Source organism: Miscanthus floridulus, chromosome 7 (assembly GCF_019320115.1).
Source record: "Miscanthus floridulus cultivar M001 chromosome 7, ASM1932011v1, whole genome shotgun sequence".
In the NCBI taxonomy this organism is placed as follows: domain Eukaryota; kingdom Viridiplantae; phylum Streptophyta; class Magnoliopsida; order Poales; family Poaceae; genus Miscanthus; species Miscanthus floridulus.
The window spans coordinates 95,777,103-95,792,325 of record NC_089586.1 but is presented as its reverse complement, the minus strand read 5'-3'; the positions used below and the strand labels follow the sequence as shown (position 1 = coordinate 95,792,325).

The 15,223-nt window shown below is 43.4% G+C and overlaps 1 pseudogene; it reads right to left on the bottom strand.

The window, feature by feature from the left end:
• Positions 1–2,239: 2,239 nt before the first annotated feature.
• Positions 2,240–12,984, bottom strand: LOC136465899 (CLIP-associated protein-like; annotated as a pseudogene).
• Between the last annotated feature and the right edge of the window lie 2,239 nt (positions 12,985–15,223).

The window sequence follows — 15,223 nt, the reverse complement described above, 5'->3', positions numbered from 1 at the left end:
ACAGATGGCCAGATGAGCCGGGCTAGATGGGCTGGCACGAGGCCCGCAATTTTAGCCCGGCCTTAAGCACACTGACAACGGCAGTAATTCGCGGAAACAAGACCAATATTCTTGGTTGCATGTATATTAGCTTATCTAAGGTTATGCAGTACTCCCCTCAAAAAAAATCTAAGGTTATGCACTAGGTTTGCATAGTGCTCAGTACGACATATTTGATTGTATTAAATAATGCCGATTGGGACGATCCAATGCTCACATAAAAATAAAATATTTCTTGTCCCACATACCTCTACTAGAATGTAAGGTCACAACTAGAAAATGGAGGTTAACTACATGTAACAAAATATAAACAACCAACATAATTTTATAAAATGCGTCTTATTTAAGCAGAACCAAGATACTGCATAAGTTTACGTTAGCTTAGATTATGTTGCATAAGATCTAATGTAGGCTAAGACTAATACAAGCAAACAATCAGATCCATAGCATATATCCAGTTGTATAACAAAATTTACATATTCCCTCTATCCCCGAATAAATTAATTTTTAGATTTATCTTAAGTCAAACATAATGTTTGACTAAATTTATAAAAAGAAATACAAATATATATAACACTAAATCAGCATATTATAAAAATATATTTTATGGTGCATTGAATGATACTAATTTGGTGTTATAAGTATTAGCATTTTTTCTATAAATTCAATTAAATTTAAAAAAAGTTAACTTAAGACAACTCTAGGAATTGATTTACTACGGGCCAAAGGAAGTATCCAGAAAAGCTAAAATAACTTAATATTTGGAACTGTGAGTATAATATATAAGTAAAATAGGTAGAGAGAGAGGAGATATAATGAACCTAATAACCAACATCACATCAAGAAAACTAATCATTCAAGTATTGAGCCAGCAACTGTTTGCACAAAGTAGAACTGCTAAATATTCACAAGCATTTGTGTTTTTCAGCAATCGATCTGTACACCAACCGCCACAGAAAAAGTGAAGGGAAGCAAGCTCCATGATGTTACACTTTTGTTCTCTGCACAATGTGGATGGTACATAGTAACACAAAACACGATCCCAATGCAAATCGTACATGATGGCATCTCATCTGCTCTATGTACAAATGAATGAAATCCATAACCCAGCTAATACAAACAAATGTTAATATGGTACACGAAACATGACTCATTGGTTGGCATGCACTGGTGCACCAGGCCTTGCCTGTGATATCCGATTTGCATAGATAGTTACTAGGCGCAGCTGTGTGCTACTAAGACCCTCCATATATGGTACAAATGCTTTTCCAAACATGATGTAGATATCCACTAAACAGAATACAACAGCCTGAAGGAAAGCGTAAATGATATCAGATATACACCGGAAATATGCAACAAAATTATAACAGTAGATATGTCTTACATAACCCAGATAACATCGGCAGTCACTAAGTACATGCTAAAGGATGAACAGTGTGAGGACTGTGAGCTAATAATGACCAAATATGGACAGATGATATATTCAGAAGTCAGGACAGTGCAATGAAGCTTAAGTGAACAAGAGCAATTCAGTGGTGTTATATCGGATCTGCAGCATATCTGGAAGGTATGCTAGTTGCAACATAACTATTGAGTTAATGATTGACAATAAATAGGTTTAGTTATACTTTTCTTATATAGAACCTGTTTGGATAGGTGGGGTTGGGATACAGATTCTTTTTTTTTTTCAAGAATACACAAGAGGACCGCACACTTTGCATTAAGGAGGAGAAATAAAAATTCCACAACACGATTGCTGAAAGGCCCTCACAAGGCTACTTTTGTGAGATCAGATTATACAGCAACCAAACTAACAAGAGTTCTACAATCTACTCCCTCAAATCATAGCTCATTTTGGCTTTTCTAGGTCCACAGCTTTGTTATACACCCAAATATACGCTATGCCTAACTATGTATCTAGAAAAAAGCCAAAACGACCAATAATTTGGAATGGAGGGAGTAGTTCTTAGAATTTGGTAACAAATCTTAACTTTAAAGGAAAAATCCTAGAACAATCCTGCTCATCAGGTTATAGAACCATACACATTCCTGTTCTCTATTCAGCTCACAACCAGAAAGAGAGATCACTGTTGGCATATAAATGAATGTCAGGTCTCAATGCTGTAAATAAGCTTAGCACCCTTATCTCTCTGTGTTTAAGTACAAGAAAAAGATTCTTTTTTTTATTTTTGCATAATCTTCAAAGTTCCCTGACTGAAGAACTAACATAGTAACAAATCTGTAAGAAAGACGTTTCAGAAGAATAGGTAAGCACCTTGCGAACATCTGGACTCTGATTACTGAAAGCATCAAACAGTGCTGGTAAAAATGAAGGCAGTTGAGTAATCAATTCCACCTGTGAGAGGCGCCCCACAAGCTGCAAGATTACCAGAAGACCAAAACAGTAAACCATCGTTGCTCAGAAAATACTCCGCAATGAATCTGAATGAGTATGATTCTACGAGCAGTACACACTCAAATAAATAGTTGAATTGCATTGCAATGCTACGCAGGACAATAATTCAAACCATTGTAGGTTTCTGTTGATATAATATAATGCCAAACTGCCTCACTACAGCTACGGCCCCTAACAATGGTCAACAAGATCAGGACTTCTGAAGGAGACAAGTTACATGTATTAAATGTAGGATGCTTGTTTATTGCTCAATAATAGGGAAATATGCCACATAAAAATGTGCCAAACTAAGTAAAAGTTCATTATTTTTGTTATCTGACTGCTCATACAAAATTACAATGGCAAATGGAGTTTAAGTTTTAGCATTCATAATCACAGTGCGAAACCTAGATACCTTTGTCAAACAGTTGATAATCATGACAAGTGTCTTTTCATCATCACTAGCCAGCAAAGGCACAATAATCTGCAGCGCAAGCAAAGAAAATCCAGGAAAGTGTAAGTTGCTTGTTGTAACAGGTAGTGATGTAGGAACATACTTTTCATTAACAAGAACAATCTCAATGGAATCTTCCATAGAATCTTTCTGAGAAAAATTAATTTGCCATTATTAATACAACAGGTTACCAATTAGATTACTAAGGCCCTGTTTGGATGCAAAGTATTTTTTTAGTAAAACACCATGGTTTTATGAAATAATTTTATTTTAAAAACAATAAGGTGTTTGGATGTAAAGATCTATGTAGTTTTGAAAACCATAGTATTGCTAAAACTATAATTTTTTTGGAGTTTTACAAACTCCACTCTAGTTCTCTTTTTTCTAAACAATGTTTTTGCACCTCTCTTGTTCTAAAACTAAAGTTTCTTTATACTACAGTTTCTTAAAACCATTGGATCCAAACAGGGCCTAAGAGAATAATAGTAATATTTGATAGCACGAGTATGCTGTAAAGTACTCTTTGATAGCACGAGTATGCTTGTAAGGATCCTAACAGTGAATCATCATCTTTCAAAGAAACCAGTATCGATTTTTTTAATAAGTCAACATTTGAATTATACTAGAAAGCAGGTATGTTAAACACCGCGAATTACTTCATATGTAAACAAAGAAGTGAAAATAAATGCAACTCAACAAGACAAAAAGAAATATGATGCAATTTGCATGAAACACCTGTCTATTGTTTTTCACTTCATCCAATCTGAACAGACTAAGGAATGCTCATTTATTCTCTTACAAGCCACAAAAGGATTGTAGCACCAGATGCAAAGAGGTATGATATTGAGTAAAGTTTAGTACAATTGTCAAGAGAAAAATTCACAAAAAAAAGACCCAACAGATAAAAGAAAGCAATAACACCGGAGTTGTTCTTCCAAAGAAAATGAAAAAGAAATTGAAAAGGTACGGAAGCAAACCTTAGTCCATATAAAGTTATCTTTATTGGAGGAAGCTTTAACCAACTGTTGTAACGCCTCCTGCTTTTCTAGGATTGAAACGTCACCATCATTGCCAATCTAAAAAATAATAATCGTTCTGTACTGAGCACAAAATAAAAAAAAATATATAATCGTTCTGTACTGAGCACAAAATAAAAAATATAAAATAAAAGAAATACATATGCAGCAATACAGGCAGAATCAACAAAGCTGAAAAGGAAAATGGGCATAATCCAGAAGTACCCGATGAAGAAGTTGTGGTATGTTAGGCCCATTACTGACGCGTGGGATAATATTCACATAGCTAGGATCAACAAACTGATCTACCTCTTGAGTGTGCTCCCTAGAAATTGCTAGAACAGAATTATGTCCATCAGATGGAATATGGCCCAAATCCAAGCAAGGAGTTCCAGTAAAATTTTCATCATCCATGGTGGCATCTGATTTTTCAGGAAAATCTGCCCATGAATGCACAGTTTCTACAACTGAGCTGTCTAGTTCCCTGCTCTGCATAAGAACTTCAGCTTTAGAGGTGCGTTCAAAACATTGCTTAGCGTGATCAATAGACACATCAGAGGTAGTTCGACCAATTGGAACATTAAGTAATGCTGATTCTTGCACTGTATTCATCTTTTTCCCTCGTTCAGCATCAAGCAAACTATCAGAAAAGCGCCCAAATGGAAAGCTTTTCTTCAATGTCACAGCATAACCATCTTCAGAAGAAGCGGAAGAATCAACTCGGTCATAAGATTTGGGACGTGCACGCTCTTTCCTGCTCTGAAGGTAGTTGACCAAATCGACCTCAATACGAGGAGTATATTGCTTCAAAGCTCGCCTCACAATGTTTTGTTCATCAATTGACAAACCAAGGATGAAATTTAGGACTGCAGCTGAATCAAAATGAGAATAAACTGATATGATTCCATAAATAGATGCTTCTTTCAACTTAGCATTCTTTTCATGTATTAAAGGTGCTAGCTTTGTAAGCCACAACTTAAGAAAACCACTGTTACTGTAACCTCCAGAATCTATTCTCTAATTCTCGAATGATTTAATTGCAAACTCAAGAACAACCAGTTTTGCCTTTGGAGACCTTTGTTCATCCAGTGAACGTACTAGTGCAGGTAGCAACATGTCAATAGAATATGTTCTGCCAACAATTTCTAAGGTCGAGGAACTGTTGGCCTATGCTCCTTGGCTACAAAATGATAGAAGGATAGGCTACAAAGTGAGTAATGGTTACATTAGTGGGTGGCTTTCCACCACTGAATAATAAACTTCCTAAGTCACTGCAGAGTGCAAGCTGCTTACATCCTAGTCCTAGCTACAAAAAATTGGTGGTGCAGTCTTCTGGCACAGCCTCTCCTCGCTACAAGCTGCCCCCGAGCATATCTCCGAACAGCTTCTTGACCAGAGACTAAAAACTGTTGCTCCATGCTCCTTGGCTCCGAATGATTCCTGAGTTAGTTCTAGACCAGAAAGTACTCTTCTACTTACATAGCAACGAGCAGCCACCGCCCAGCGTTCCGGTGGCCATGTTACCGAAGTCCGGTGCCGCACAGTTGGTCTGCACATTAGTCAGTATTGACCTGCAGAAGTCATCGAGGTCTCCTGACACCCAGCTACTCTGGAGCCCTGTTGCCATGGCACCGGTGTTGGGCACCACCCAGCTGCTCTGGGCCCCTGTTGCCATGGCGCCATTGTTGGGCACCACCCAGCTGCTCTGGACCCCTGTTGCCATGGTGCCGGTGTTGGGCGCCACCCAGCTGCTCTGGGCCCCTGTTGCCATGGCGCTGTTGTTGGGCACCACCCAGCTGCTCTGGACCCCTGTGGACTGCTCCTGATCAAAACTGTTATTGCTCTGCACATCAACCCCAATCGAGCTCCAGAACTCCAGTTCTCCCGCAGACAACTGCCGCGCCACCGGCATGGTAGATTGTTGGCCCATCAACTGCGGCACCACAATGTCCTGCTGCTCTGTAGTCGGCACCTGCGCCTCCAACTCCGTGTACTGCTCTGACGCTGCGGACGAGAAGCCCTGAAAGTCGCTGCTGCCAAGAAGAGGGCTCTGCCAGAAGTTGTCATCGTCGATCAGAACGAGGTGTGAGGGTTCTTCGTCTCCAGAAGCATACACCACGCCCGAGGAGCCATGATCGAGCATCACCCCAGAACAAGGAAGCGCTGATGAAGCATATGCCACGCCTGAGGAGCCGTGATCGAGCATCGCCCCAGAACAAGGAAGCGCTGATGAACCACTGGCCACGGTGGCGCCGACGCGCGCATGACCACTACTCTGACGAACTTGTTGGCCATCCGGCACGCGCATGCGCATCCGGCCGTGGCCGCTGAAGGAGATGTGGCAGATCTTGACGAGCGACGGGCAGGGCGGCGAGGCGATGGTGTACTCGTGCATCACCCACCCCACGCTGCCGCTGTTCTTGCCTTTGCCAATGTGCAGGTTGAGGTTGCTGACGTGGACCCTGATCCTCTCGCCGCGGACGCGCAGGGACTTCTCGACGCTGCTCTGCATCTTCCACGTCCCAACGCCGCCATCGCAGGCGCGGTCCTGGCGGGCGCCGGGTTTCTTGGCTTCGCTGGTGCGCACGATGAAGTATGCCTCATCCTCGCTCCCCACGCCGTGGCGCTCGAAGAGATCCCAGGGCAGCGAGCTCCCGGCCGCGTCGTCCTCGAAGATGACGCCGGGGAATGGGTCCTGGCCACGGGCGCGCGGGAGGAGGTAGAACTCGACGAGCTCGCGCTTCTTAGGGCAGTCCCAATGAAAGAAACTAGTAGTTTCTATAACATAAGATACTGCGCCAAAAAGTATTATTTTCCAACCCATGGTTTCTATGAGTAATAATTATTTTCTCTTTCTCTCTCCTAACTCTATCTTTTCCTCCAATGGGAATGCGACACGAGCTCCCTAGAAACTGGTGGTTTCTCCCCAATGGCGATTTCATGGTTTCTTAGTGCATTGGGTCAAGAGTAGACCTGGTTTCTTCATGAAGAAACCATTTCTATGATTTTTGCTCTCTTTCTTCATTAATTACGTTGCCACATCAGCGTTTTGCCTACGTGGCAAGTCATTTAATGAGGATAGAAACCATCATCAATGCACCATTGGGACTGCCCTTAGGCCGGAACCTGTAGGTGGGTGGGGATGGGATCTGCTCCGCCGCCGCCGACGACGACATGGATGGGATGCAGGTGGGTGGGGATGGGATCTGCGCCGCCGCCGACATGGATGCGATTTGCTTCTCCGACGGCCAAAGGCGGATCTAGTAATAAAGGGATGTCACCCGATAATTTATAGTATATCGTCCACACCGAGGCGAGGCTTCAGCAAATCAGCGTGGAGCGCCTCCCCCGCTCGGCCGCTCCCCTTCTCGACAACATGTCAACAGGCGCCGACATGTGGGCCCTCCCCGATCTCCGCTTCACGCCCGCACCCCAATACGAGTATCGGTATCGGATACGTATCAATACACGGATACGCTATTCTTCAAAAAAAAAAAAACAGTGACACGGGGATGCGGCTAAAATATTTTTCAATAATAATAACTACATATACTTTAATATGAAATAACATAGTAATAGTAAATAAGTGGTGTTTAACAACTCAATAAAAACCACAGCCATGGTAAATATGACATAATTTGAGTGCACAACTTAATAAGACCATAGCCAAGTGACGTATGAGTGTATGACATCACATAACCCTGTTCCTTGATGCTGAAATTTGGCTTATGCAGATGCTTATGCTGAAATATTGTGAGAGAAAAACACTCTTCCATACCTAAAAAGTAGTTCTGAATAAGCTCAAGCGAACAGGACGCTCAATTGGAGCGGAGGCATTCATCACGCGGGGCCATCTACTCTTATAGTCAATTTTACCCGCGGCCCTTTCTAACATAGCAGCCACTCCGTGGATCTTTGATATTGCAATTAAATACCTGTTTTTGTTGCAAGTGTTTTGCTATCATGCACCATAAAATCTACTCAAGCGTGTCGAGGAATGGTGGACAATTTACTCACACATCAAGTTTCCCTAATGTCTAGGCTCCATTAGACTTACACTGTGGAGCTTCCATGTTTGGAGTTATTACCTTTTCCTTACATGGGCTCATACTCCAATAGCAAGAAGGCAAGAAAGGATTACCTGTTTAACTATGCTGGATCTTCGGTCAGATAGCTGAGAGGACAATGGAGGAACCAACTGTTTTAAGAGCATAAGAAATGATGGATAATCAACAGCACCTTATAAACAGAGGAGTGTTTCAAACAGGGTAAGCAAATCATGTTAACAAGAAGGGTTTAGTAAGAATTAGTATGTAATGTTACATTCGAACAATCAACATTAGAAACTATATCTTCTAAAATTATGTTAGTAAATGTGAGGCAGTTCCACTTAATGCCCAATTCAGTTTCATGGTGTTAGCGTATCTGTCTCACATGAAAAAATTGCTGATATTGCATTCATACATATGATGACTCAAGTCGATTTGTCGATATTGATGGTATTGTTCTTGGATTTCTCTGGAAAAAATTTACTCTCCGTATAAGGTGTCCAAATCATACCTACCGCACTGCATAGAAGACGGCCACAGCCATTTCTAATATCAAACAATTTTATCATGCTTCATATCATCTCATTTCAAATGTCAAACATTGTACTTTTATAGTATACAAATAAAAAAAATGAATCCTGCTCATGATGGTTGACTCAAAAAAATTAAATTTTAAAACATTACTGAACTAAAACTGAGTATATGAGATGTGACTTCGGCACTACTACTCCGGAGGAGGAAGATATTAGTTTGGAAGGTCAAGTAGTGCCTAAGAAGGATACATTTCGATATTTAGGATCAATGCTACAGAGAGACGGGAATATTGATGAAGATGTTAGCTATAGAATCAAAGCAGGGTGAATGGAGTGGCGGCAAGCATCTGGTGTCCTATGTGACAAAAGGGTACCACAGAAGCTAAAAGACAAGTTTTATAGGACGGCGATTAGACCTGCTATGTTGTATGGTGCAGAATGTTGGCCTATGAAAAGACGACATGTTCAACAGATAAGTGTCGTGGAAATACGTATGTTGCGTTGGATTTGCGGTCATACAAGAAGGGATCGAGTTCGGAACGATAATATATGTGATAGATTAGGGGTAGCACCAAGCCACCAATTGAAGAAAAGCTTGTCCAACACTGGTTGAGATGGTTTGGACATGTCCAATGGAGACCTCCAGAGGCACCGGTGCGTAGTGGAATCCTAAGCCAGGATAGTAACGTGAAGAGAGGCAGAGAAAGACCGAAGTTGACTTGGGTAGAGGCAATAAAAGGAGACTTGAAAGGATGAAATATATCCAAAGACTTTGCCTTAGATAGGAGTGCTTGGAAGACAACTATTCACGTGCCTGAACCTTGATTGCTTCTGTTGGGTTTCAACTCTAGTCTACCCCAGCTTGTTTAGGACTTAAAGGCTTTGTTGTTGTTGTTGTTGTTGTAAAACATTACTGAACTTAGGTGCTAACAACTTGTCAGTTAGTGCCTTGGTACATTTTTCAAGAACTTCAAGTCCTCCATGGAATGTATATGTTCTAACCAAAGCTTCTCATTGACAAACCAAATGTGGATACTAGATATTACTAATATAGGACACAGGTGATAAGTGATAACTAATAAATACCGACCTCCAAATACCAAGGCTTCGATCCTTTGCATAGCAGCAATACGTATAGACCAGTCCTTCTCTGGATTAAGGGCAGATGCAATCTTTTCGAAATCTCTAATTAGTTCTTCCTCTGAGTGAACTCGTATGGGCTCCACTGGTTTCTCGTTAATATCCGCATCACCTATAAATAACACAAAATCCAGTGACACATGACAGAAAAACAAAACATCAGAAATGGTAGTTTTGCTAAAATCCAAATGAACATCACCATATTATGAATGCATACATTGTTTTCTAGATCGTGTGTGGGGGTGGGGGGGGTTCTAGAAGCCTCTAGCTTATATATCCAAAAAGAAGATGTTGTTGCTCCCAGCTCCCAATAGAGATAAAATATGCTAACCGTTACTTGAAATCTTTGTAGTTACAGACTAATATCCCTTGTGTATTATTTATATGGTGCTAAACAAACTGAATGAAATGATCCAGAAAGGTAAAGGTAAAACTTGCCTCCAAATAATGTGTGTTCCCTTGGCATGCCTTTTTTCATTGGACTGCCTCTTTTTGGAGCACTAACAGATTTATTGGCCTTACACTGCATTCTAGCTCCATCGGATGTGGGGGCATTTGGCTCTATTTTATCCAATCTTGAATTTATTTCCTTTAGCTGCAAATGTCAAACAAGGCAAAGAAAGAGTATTCGCAATATGCTAGCATGGTGAACTTTAGATGTAAAAACATGACAAAAGGAGTCCACATGGGTTACCATGTAGGCAGGTAGATTATGGTGTTGCAACTCTTCATGGAACTGAGATCCCATGTTTCTGTACATCTCCTACGGTGAATATTAATAATGCAAGCAGTCAAGTTACATACAATGTGGTTTAACCAAATAAATATTAAATGCAGGTCTTTAGGGAGAATCACATGCTGGAAAAAATATATATGTTTAGCCATTCATCCCACAAATAACTCCACCCTCCACCCCAAACACACACTGACACACACACACCACCACCACCACCACCAAAAAACGAAACTTATATGTAGACCAAAGGAACCCTTTTCCACTCTAAGGCCTTTGAGAAAAGCCAAATAGATTGCATATTTGGGTGTGGGTAAAGTGCAGGACATCAACAGTTGCCATTAATGTGTTTTTAAAGCAATATAGCAACAACATATACAGCAGAAGTAAATGTATAAAACAAGCAACACACAACAAGGAATTAATACTAAATTATTAAATAAAGTGGTTATGAAATATCAGAGAACAGGCACTAAGTATGAGTGAATGATGTTCTGAGTAATAGAAAGCAACCAGAAAAAAGGGTGCAAGCTACAGAAGTACAGATTTTCACCTTTTTGGTATATTAGACTTGAAGGGTAGGCCTGGTGCAGTGGTGAGAGCTGTCTCACTGAGTCACCAGGTCGTAGGTTCGAAGCAGCCTCTCCGTAGATTTTGCGGGGGGGAAGGCTTGCCTCGGTTTTTCCCTTCCCCAGACCCCACTCATGTGGGAGCCTCCGGCACTGGGTCTGTCCTTTTTTTGGTATATTAGACTTATGTGAGATGGAAGTAAACCTAACATACAAGACACTAAGTGTAAGAACAATGGAACTATAGCGAGAGTTTAGACACAAGTGGAAAAACACATGAAATCAATAAACAAAACAAGAAGTGTGATTTGTACAACATATTTCTTATGAATTGGAAAGGAACCATATGGCTTATCTGTAGTGACACACCTCAATACATGAGATTGCAGCATCTCTAACACTTTGGTTCAAATCACTCATCAATTGTAGAACCTGTGAAGCCAAAGAAGTTTACCTTTAACAACTATGGAACAAACTAAAGGGAAAAACTTTTGATAACAAAAATGAAATCATCCTTGCATACAGGTGAAAGCAACACTCGCTGTAGTGGGAGCTCTGTAGAAGAAAAAAGCCCTACTGCAGCTGCAACTGTGTGTACAAACTCTTCCCGCACCCTCCAGTTCTTATGCGTCCATGCATAACTTCTAGCTCTTTCAACAATGATTGTTGGTGAAGAAACCTGAGATACAGACAAGGTTGGAATATCGTTCTCTAATTGCAACGTGGAAAACGAAATTAGTTCAATTTGCTCTAAGCGATAGCCATATGGTACACACAAAAAAGGTGTCACGTACTGATTTTTAACATGGACACATGGTACAATCAATAGGGACTAGCATACTAGAACACCATATCAGGGATATGCACCATGGAGGAAACAAAGCAAAACCAGAACACCGAGGAACTTCATTTATTAGAAGAATTCAAATTAATTAAAAAGTTATGTGCGACATCTTGTTGCCTTAGTCTGAGACTATGTGTTGACTTCATTTATAAAAAAAAATAGGACCAGGGGTTTTGCCCTCTGTTTCTCAAGTAAAATGAACAGTAAAAGTTGGTTTGAAACTTCGAGATGTTCACTTATCAAAAAGCTGCATCCATCTATGACAAAATGGAGATGGTGCTAAAAAAAAGGGAAATACTTGTTCGTTTCATAAGCTCAGCATGCCGAAAATTGATTCTTGCCCCCCTAAAATAAATTTCATGAATTAAGATTACCCTACACGACAAGATGGACAACAAAGTACCACTGAAATGCAAAATGCAGTAACCGTTCAGGTACACACCTATTTTCCAAATCTCCATCTGCCACTCAAGTAAGCAAAATTGACCAATTTGGACCCAAGGGAAAGCTCTAGTTGTCCTCGGAACCCACATGGAGGCGGACAGGGTCATCTCAACCTTCTAGTTCAATCCAGCCTCTAGGCGAGCCCATAGAATCCCCATTGAGGGGGAATCTGTTGGAAGACGGGTTACAGAACAACGGAATGCCACCTGAGGGCTTTGCCGACCCTATCACGAGCGACGGGGCTGGATTCTGTTCGAACACCCCTGTTAGCGAGCTCATCAAGCGCGTCACTTGAGCCATCGAGGTAAGTGACGTCACCTCAACCCCTCTAGTCGCAAAAACACGAACGGGGCGACAGTCACAAAACAAGCCGACCCTAGACCGAATCCCCGCCACACGCAGGGGCTCGGGGAAGGCTAGACTTGCGATGAGACCGAATGCACGGTCGTAGAATGATAGCTAAAATCCTAAGTAAGGCGAAGGTGCGAATACAAGAGTAAGTTCGCTACCCTCACTTCGGTCTCTAGTAACATCCAGCCCTAGCAACTATAAGGGGTCGGATCTCACTCGGGGGCTGATAAAGGTATAAATACCTCCTTTTTTTGAAACAGCCGCTACGTCAGACCTCTTCCTTGCGTTAAGGTTAGCGGCAAGGTCTGTGGGAACAAATTACTAAGCATGCCTAGTAAGACTGTAAAAAACCTATGCCCCGACGGCTATGGTAACTTTGCTCACCAGCATAATCAAAATTTCCCTCTTATACACCATGGGCCCTATGGTCTTAACGAATGGAAGGGTCAGATTGCATAAGCACCTCTTTTCGAATGCAAAAAGGGAAGAAAGCAAGTTCAATCAAACGAAACAAAATTGTGAATTTGTTTAACAAAACGAAATTGCAAATCTGTTTTCAAAAAACGAAAGTGCCGACACTTGTCCACAAATTACAGATAAATGTTTACCAGACTCATTCAACTAACTACCCCCTCTTGGGGAGAACAATATCTTCAATTATGCTCACCAGTGTTTCCGCAAAAGGAGTGACCGTTGCTTCTATGGCATCCAAATCAGAGGGTTCATAACCAGGCGCGAAACCAAGGCTCATCGCCTTGAAATCGATGTTGTCATCGTAATGCGAGCGGGCAACGGTGAAGGTTTGGGTGATCCCTGAGCGAAGAGCTTCCTTCTCTAGCTGGCGTACCTGTGCCGTGATACCTATGGCACGGGCCATGAGCGAGCTGGTCCCCACCGCCTGCACCACTCGCAGGTCATCGTAGACTGTGCCAAGGGCAACCTTTAGGACATCGAGCTATCGCTCTCCGCCTGAAGAAGACTCCTCGCCTCGGCAAGATCCGTGGCCAGTCCGACAGTTGCACCCTCGGCCTCCAACTTCTAGGCTTTCATGGTCTCCAGCTCGGCATAGAGGGAGCTGATCCTCTGTCGCGCCTCGTCACGCTCTCAGACGGTCTAATCGCCCTCTCCACAGGCTGCGTCGTGCTCCGAGCGGAGCCTCTCTGTAGTATGGCGTAGCTCATCTCGCTCCATGCGCAACCGGGTGACTGTCTCGATGTCCATTTTTGCCCTCTGCTCTAGGGCCACGGACCTCTCCTCGGCTACCAGCCTAAGATCCCACTCCTGCTTGGCCTCAGCCAGGAGGTCGACGATCCACTTGTGGGTCTCAGCATCCTACTAGAGTATATCATCCTGCTCCTTTTGCACTCTAGTGCCCTCCTCCTGATCCCGCCATGCCCTCTCCGATAGCTCATCAAAAGACTTCTCGGTGAGCTCCGCATCCCCGTGGGCCTCAGCCTCCCGCCATCAAAGATCGTCCGCCTCCACGGTGAGGGGAGTCAAATTAGCCACCCTTTGGATGAGCTGAGCGGTCATGTCCCTATGTAGCCATGCCTCACCGATGAGGTGGTCCCAATCCTCCTTATGTTCACGAAGGAACTGAGATTTCTCCTGGCTATGAGCAATAAGCGACTAAAAAAAGATGGTGGTCAGAAAACAAAAATAGATGAAGAAATAAGAAATTGGGAGGCAAGACCAAGTAAATACCTGGCCGGTGGGAACAATGGCGTCTCGAAGGGTGCCGCTGGCCTGGTTCAGAGCTTCCAGCGTGGCCATGAACCCCACGTGGAGCTTCTCCCACTCCATGCCCTCGGCGGCATCATCAAGGGTGAAGAGTTCTGACGATGGGTCCCATAGACTCACCCACTAGAATGGTGGCTCATCCTACATGGGCGAGTGGTGGCCCTCCAATGGCAGGACCAGGGACAACTCCCTGTCGGTCTCCTCGACAACCGCCATGGTGCCCGAGGGTCCCTGGGAAATGACCCCCTCGGTCCTGCCCGCGACATACATCGTCTCTAGGGTCATCGGTGGCACGGCACGTGCCGCTTCCTCGGACGCCGCCACCACCGCTCCTGGCTGTGACCCATCCGTCGTAGACACCATCACCTCCACCTCCATCGGCGGGACCTCGTCCGACTGCACCACACCCACCATGGTCGACGCAATAGGTGCGGCCGATAGCTCCGCCCGGCCCGACGTTGTCGGCGGCATCACTTCCATTGCCGGTTCAGCGATGACCTCCGAGGGCGCCTCCTCAGCCTCACTGATAGGTTGACCCGCCGAGGGCATGGGCACCGGCCAATGAGGCTATGACACCAGCTCCGCACTTGCTCGAAGTGGGAGCGACGTCTGGCGGTGACCCCCGCCTTGCCTAAAGGGCAACGGTCTTCTTGGGCGCTAGCGCTATGGAAGTACCCCATTTGACCAGTCTCCCAATGCTACAGAAGAAACAAAAGGTGTGAGTTACTATGAAAAATAGAGAAAACAGAGGAATCGGCAACTTACATCGGCGCTGTTGGGCATTGGAGATGTTCGGGGGATGAACCCCTAGTTCCCTGCTCTGCCTTGTCGGGGCGGGACCGTTTTGAGCCTGCTCCCTGCTCCTGGGCCGAGGGGCTTGCCCCCCTCGTATCTGGGGGCACGGCGGTGGTGCCAC